This window comes from Myotis yumanensis, unplaced genomic scaffold (genome assembly GCF_028538775.1).
Source record: "Myotis yumanensis isolate MYYU_CA2020_CCGP unplaced genomic scaffold, mMyoYum1.0.hap1 SCAF_7, whole genome shotgun sequence".
Lineage (NCBI taxonomy): Eukaryota > Metazoa > Chordata > Mammalia > Chiroptera > Vespertilionidae > Myotis > Myotis yumanensis.
The window spans coordinates 50,534,705-50,541,649 of record NW_027223758.1 but is presented as its reverse complement, the minus strand read 5'-3'; positions in this window follow the sequence as shown (position 1 = coordinate 50,541,649).

The window sequence follows — 6,945 nt, the reverse complement described above, 5'->3', positions numbered from 1 at the left end:
CATGTTGTGGTGACCCCCAACCATAAAATTATTTTTGTTGCTACTTCATAACTGTAATTTTGCTACGGCAATCATATATGTGTTTTCCAATGGTCTTAGGCGACCCCTGTGAAAGGGTTGTTCCACCCCCAAAGGGGTCGCGACCTACAGGTTGAGAATCACTGATCTAGAGTTTCAGAGGAAGTCTGTGTCCCACAAAATCCGTGGCCATTGGGGCCAGGGTAGTCCGCGAATGTGAAAGGGGGTCCATGGGGCTGCTGACAGAAGAGAACTCTAGAAATCAACCCATAGCTGGGATGGGCACAAAAAGGCAGCCTGAAGCTTTACCAGTAAACTGGCTGCGCTGTGCCAGGGGAAAAAGACATGCACAGAGACTTGAGCCAAGTTGCACACAGTGCCGAGGTGAAAAAGTTGTGAGTTCTCACATTTACTCTGACTCTTCTTTCTTTTTAAATCATTGCTTTTGAATACTAAGCCCTGTACATGGGATCACCTAATTAAAAACACTCTCAGAAACTGCAGGGGAAAGTTGTTTTTGTGGAACCTGGGGATCAGAGTGGGGCAAAACTATCAGAAAACCAGCTCTGAAGCAGTCCATACCCCCAAACCAGTATAAAGTGCAGCAGGGAAAACAAATTCTAAATACTGGATAGAGAGGACTTATAGCCCTGGATTTCAATACAGAAACACTGCCACCCAGGGGTTGAATCACAAATTGACTCTTGTGTAAATACAACCAGAGGCAGGCTGAGAAACAAAGAAATACTGCCTGTTTGAAATAGGATTGTGGCTTATGACACAGAGGAACTATGGAACACAGGGAACGTCAATACTGTCCTGACTACCTGACACGAAACAGGCGTGCCAAACAGAACAGTAGAGGAATTGAATGACTTTCACTACTGCCCATTTTTATTTTTTATCTTTTACGTAAGAAACTAATTTTTATCTCTTTTTCTCACTGGATTTTACCCTTTTATTTATTATATTTTTATTCAGTATTATTACTACTATTATTTTACCTCTTTTTTAAAGTTTCATTTTATTTTCTCTTTTTATTTTATTTTACTTTGGGATTAGTGTTCTACATTCTATTTTCATTTTTCCTTTAACATCATTTTACTCTATCTCAACTTTACCTTTATGCCAACACTCTCTTCCTCACTTTTCCCTTTTTGTTGTTCTGTTTTTCTTACCCTATTCCTGCTTTAGATTTTCCCTATTACCTCTTTTTACTCCATTAAAAATTTATCCTACTTATATATCTAAATTCCAATCCTCTGCTCCAAGTCCATACACACTTCTCTCTTCTCTTTCTTCGCTATCCAAATTTTTTTCTAGCTTTCCTTTTTTTGGTTTTTGTTGTTGTTGTTTTATTTATGTTTTTTGTTTTATTTTGTTTTGTTTTGCCCTTCTTTCTCTCTGTCCTATTGTTGTTGTTAGTTTTATTGTTGATTAGACAGGTTTATTTGTTTGTGTGATTGTCTCTCTTTTTTGCTTCTGTTTTTCCTCTCCTTGCTTGTTATTAGTCATTGTTTGTGGTTTGCATTCATATCTGGGTGTTAATTGTTTGCATTTTTTTGGATTAATTGTTGTTCTAGTGGAGTTTTCTCCCCATATAAATAGTTTTTCCCCCTTCTTTTTTATTCTATTTCTTTTCTCTCTTACTTTTTTATTTTTTTCAATATCATTTTTGCACTCTTCCCCCCTGCCCCCAATTCTCTTTTCTCTGGTGTTCACCTTTATTTGGGGTTATTAGTATTGTGAATGCATTTGTTTTTGTGCCTTGTGTGTTGTCCCTTGTTGTGTTGTATTTTGTGCCTTTAAGTCAATGCAGGAGAGAAAGAACTACATAACCAGACACTTGGAGAGGAGAGATCATGGGGAGACAAAGAAACAGCCCGCATGTGAAATAAAAGGAAGCATCACCAGAAAAGGAAGTAAATGAAATGGAGGCAAGCAATATGTCAGAGAAAGAATTCAGATAAATGGTCATAAGGTGGCTGAAAAGGTTGGAAGACAATTCAACAATATGTGTAAGAACCAAGAGGAAATGAAGAAGAACCAAGAAGAAATGAAAAATGACATCACTATAATGAAGAACTCAATAGAAAGCATCAACAGTAGACTAGAAGAAGTGGAGGACTGCATCAGTGAGCTAGAAGACAAGGTAGGAAAAAATACCCAAGCAGAGCAGCATCTAGAAAAGAAAAAACGGAAAAAACAGGAGGAGAGCCTAAGGGAACTTTGGGACAACACAAAACACAACAACATCTGCATAATAGGGGTTCCAGTAGGAGAGGAAACTGAGCAAGGATTGGAAAACCTGTTTGAAGAAATAATGACAGAAAACTTCCCTGATATCGGGAAGAAAAAACACACAAGTCCAAGAAGCTCACAGAGTCCCAAAAAAGATGAACCCCAAAAGACCGATATTAAGGAACATACTATCTAATAAAGAGGGAATATGCTAATTGATCCTCACACCGTTGCAAAGATGATGGCACCCACAGCCAATAAGGAGGGAATATGCTAATTGACTGCCCTGCCTTTAAAGATGGTGGTGCCCAGTCCCCTCAGCCCTGCTGCGCACCTGTCTCCGGGGTCTCCCAGTCCCCTCAGCCCCCCAGCTGCCCAGGGCAGGCCCAAGGCACAGGCATACCTTGGATGTCAGCTTCCCAGCCTCCCAAGGCTGGCCCAAGGTGCAGGCAAGCCTCAGATGGTGGCTTCCCAGCTGCCCAGGGCCTCCTGAGGCTCAGGTAACCAGGGCCAGCCAAGGCTTATGCTGCTGGCAGTGGCAGCAGCAGAGGTGTGATGGGGCATCGCCTTCCCCTGATTTCCAGATTGCCTCCTGCCCCTGAGGGCTCCTGGACTGTGAGAAGGGGCAAGCCGGGCTGAGGGACGCCCCCTCCAGTGCATGAATTTTCATGCACCGGGCCTCTAGTCATAATTAAATTGGCAAACACCAACAACAAGGTAAGAATCTTAAAAGCAGCCAGAGAGAGACAGAAAGTTACCTACAAAGGATCCCCCATCAGACTAGCAACTGATTTCTCAACAGAAACACATCAGGCCAGAAGGGAAGGGAATGAAATATACAAAGTCATGCAAAGAAAGGTTCTGAATCCAGGAATACTGTACCCAGCAAGGCTATCAATCAAAATTGAGGGTGAAATCAAGACAAAAAAGTACTAAGGGAGTTTATCACCACCAAACCAGCAATGCAAGAAATGCTAAAGGGTCTGCTGTAAAAAGAAATAGGAAGCGAAGAAGGAACACAGGCATAAAAAAAATAAAAATGGCAACAAACAAGTACCTATCAATAATAACTTCAAATGTAAATGGATTAAATGCCCCAATCAAAAGGCATAGGGTAGCTGAGTGGATAAGAAAACATGACCCATATATCTGCTGTCTACAGTAAACCCAGCTCAGAAAAAAGGACTCACACAGACTGATGGTGAAGGATGGAAAAAGGTATTTCAGGCAAATGGAAATGAAAAAAAAAAGCTGGGAAGCTGGGGTAGCAATACTTATATCTGACAAATTAGATCTCAAAGTGAAGGACATAACAAGAGATAAGGAAGGCCACTTCATAATACTAAAGGGAGCAATCCAACAAGAAGATATAACTCTGGTAAACATATATGCACCCAATACAGGAGCACCAAAATATATAAAAAACTTCGGGAGGATATCAAGGGAGAGATTGACAGTAATACAGTCATAGTAGGGGACTTTAATACCCCACTAACACTGCTGGACACATCCTCTAAACAAGAAATCAGCAAAGAAATATCAATCCTAAATGACACACTAGATCATATGGAATTAATTGACATCTTCCTAACATTTTACCCCAAAGCCACAGAATATACATTCTTCTCAAGTGCATCATTTTCTTCTTCTTCTTCTTCTTCTTCTTCTTCTTCTTCTTCTTCTTCTTCTTCTTCTTCTTCTTCTTCTTCTTCTTCTTCTTCTTTTCAGTTTGGGATATGACCTTTATTGAGATTATCCACTGGAGTGGAAATAATGTCTGTACAAAACAAAATGTTTGTTACTATAACTTCTGCATCACAGTTAAAATCCAAACAGTTTTTTAAAAATAGTCAACTCAATCAAAACCAACTACTTCAGAATCAATAGCTTCTTTGAAGCCACAGTAACACTTAAATATGGTTAAGACTCGAATGCAGAAATTTGGTTGGTTGGAAAGCTAATTAAACTTCCAACTTGCTCAAATAGAATTACGAAAAGGCAAAATTGTGAAGTAACAACCGATCCCACAGAAATAAAAAATGATTATGAAAAAATACTATGAACAACTCTATTCCAACAAAATGGACAACCTAGATGAAATAGACATATTCTTAGAAAAATACAAGTCCCCAAAACTCAACCAAGAAAAATAAAAAAATCTGAATAGGCTGATAACTACCGAAGAAATTGAAACAGCAATCAAAAATCTTCCAGCAAACAAAAGCCCTGGTCCGGACAGCTTTACAGGGGAGTTCTACCAAAAAATAAAAAAAAGAACTAAAACCTATCTTCCTCAGACTATTTCAAAAAATTCAAGAAGAAAGCACACTTCCAACCTCTTTCTATGAAGCCAGCATTACCCTAATCCCAAAACCAGGTAAAGACACCACAAAAAAAGAGAACTACAGGCCAATATCCTTGATGAACATAGATGCTAATATCCTCAACAAAATTCTAGCAAATCGGATTCAGGAATACATTAGAAAAGTCATACACCATGACAAAGAAGGATTTATTCTGGGGCTGAAAGGATGGTACAATATCCACAAATCAATAAACGTGATACATCACATAAACAAATTGAAAGAAAAAACCACATGGTCATATCAATTGATGCAGAAAAAGCATTCGACAAAATCCAACACCCTTTCTTGATAAAAACTCTCAGCAAAGTGAAACTAGAAGGATCATACCTCAACATAATAAAAGCCCTATATGAAAAACCTACAGCCAACATCATACTCAATGGGCAAAAACTAAACCCATTTCCTCTAAGAACAGGAACAAGACAAGGATGCCCATTTTCACCACTCCTGTTTGACATAGTACTAGAAGTACTAGCCATAGCGATCAGACAAGAAGAAGAAATAAAAGGCATCCAGATTAGAAAAGAAGAAGTAAAACTGTCCTTATTTGCAGATGACATGATACTATACTTAGAAAACCCCAAGACTCCATAAAAAAACTACTAGACCTAATAAATGAATTTGGCAATGTAGCAGGATACAAATTTAACACCCAGAAATCTATGGCCTTTTTATACACCAATAATGAACTCACAGAAAGAGAAATGAAAAAAAAAAAAAACAATTACATTTACCATTGCACCAAAAAATTAAGATAACCTAGGAATAAACTTAACTAAGGACATAAAAGACCTGTACTCAGAAAACTACAGGACATTAAAAAAAAGAGACAGAGGAAGACATAAACAAATGGAAGAACATACCATGTTCATAGATTGGTAGAATCAACATCATTAAAATGTCCATACTACCTAAACCAATACATAGATTCAATGCAATACCTATTAAAATACCAATGGCATATTTCAAAGATCTAGAACAAACTCTCCAAATATTCATCTGGAATAAAGAAAGACCCCAAATAGCCACAGCTATCCTGAGAAAGAAGAACAAAATTGGAGGTATCACAATACCAGACATCAAGCTATATTACCAAGCCATGGTTCTCAAACTGCCTGGTACTGGCACAAGAACAGACATAAAGACCAATGTAATAGAACAGAGAACCCGGAAATTGACCCAAACCATTATACTCAATTAATATTTGACAAAGGAGGCAAGAGCATACAATGGAAAACAAAACAGTCTCTTTAATAAATGGTGCTAGGAAATTTCGTGAGATACATGCAAAAAAATGAAACTAGATCACCAACTTACTCCATACACAAAATCAAACTCAAAATGGCTAAAGGACTTGAATGTAAGACGGGAAACCATAAAAATCCTACAAGACTCCATAGGCAGCAAAATTGCAGACATATGTCGTAGCAATATCTTTACAGACACAGATCCTAGGGTAAGAGAGACTAAGGAGAAATAAACAAATGGGACTACATTAAAATAAAAAGCTCTGCACAGCAAAATAAACCATCAACAAAACAAGAAAGCCCACTGTATGGGAGAACATATTTGCCAATGATATTTTCGATAAGGGTTTAATCTCCAAAATTTATAGAGAACTCATACAACTTAACAAAAGGAAGATAAATGATCCAATCAAAAAATGGGCAAAGGATCTAAATAGATACTTTTTGAAAGAGAACATTCAGAAAGTCAAGAGGCATATGAAAACATGCTCAAAGTCGCTAATCATCCGAGAGATGCAGATCAAAACAACTATGAGGTACCACCTCACACCTGTCAGAATGGCTATCAATAACAAATCAACAAATAACAAGTGCTGTAGAGGATATGGAGAAAAAGGAACCCTCCTTCACTGTTGGTGAGAATGCAGACTGGTGCAGCCATTGTGAAAAACAGTATGGTGTTTCCTCAAAAAATTAAAAATGGAACTGCCATTTGACTCAGTAATATCACTTCTAGGAATATATCCTAAGAAAACAGAAATACCAATTGGAAAGGATATATGCACCCCTATGTTCATAGCTGCACAATTTACAATAGCTAAGATTTGGAAACAGCCTAAATGCCCATCAGCAGATGAGTGGATTAGAAAACTAGGGTACAGCTACACAATGGAATATTATGCTGCTATAAAAAAGAATTCTTACCATTTACAGCAGCATAGATGGAACTGGATAGCATTATGCTAAGTGAAATAAGCCAGGCAGTGAAAGAAAAACACCACATGATCTCACTCATTTATGGATAATAAAGAACATTATAACCTGATGAACAAAAAGATAGATACAGAGGCAAA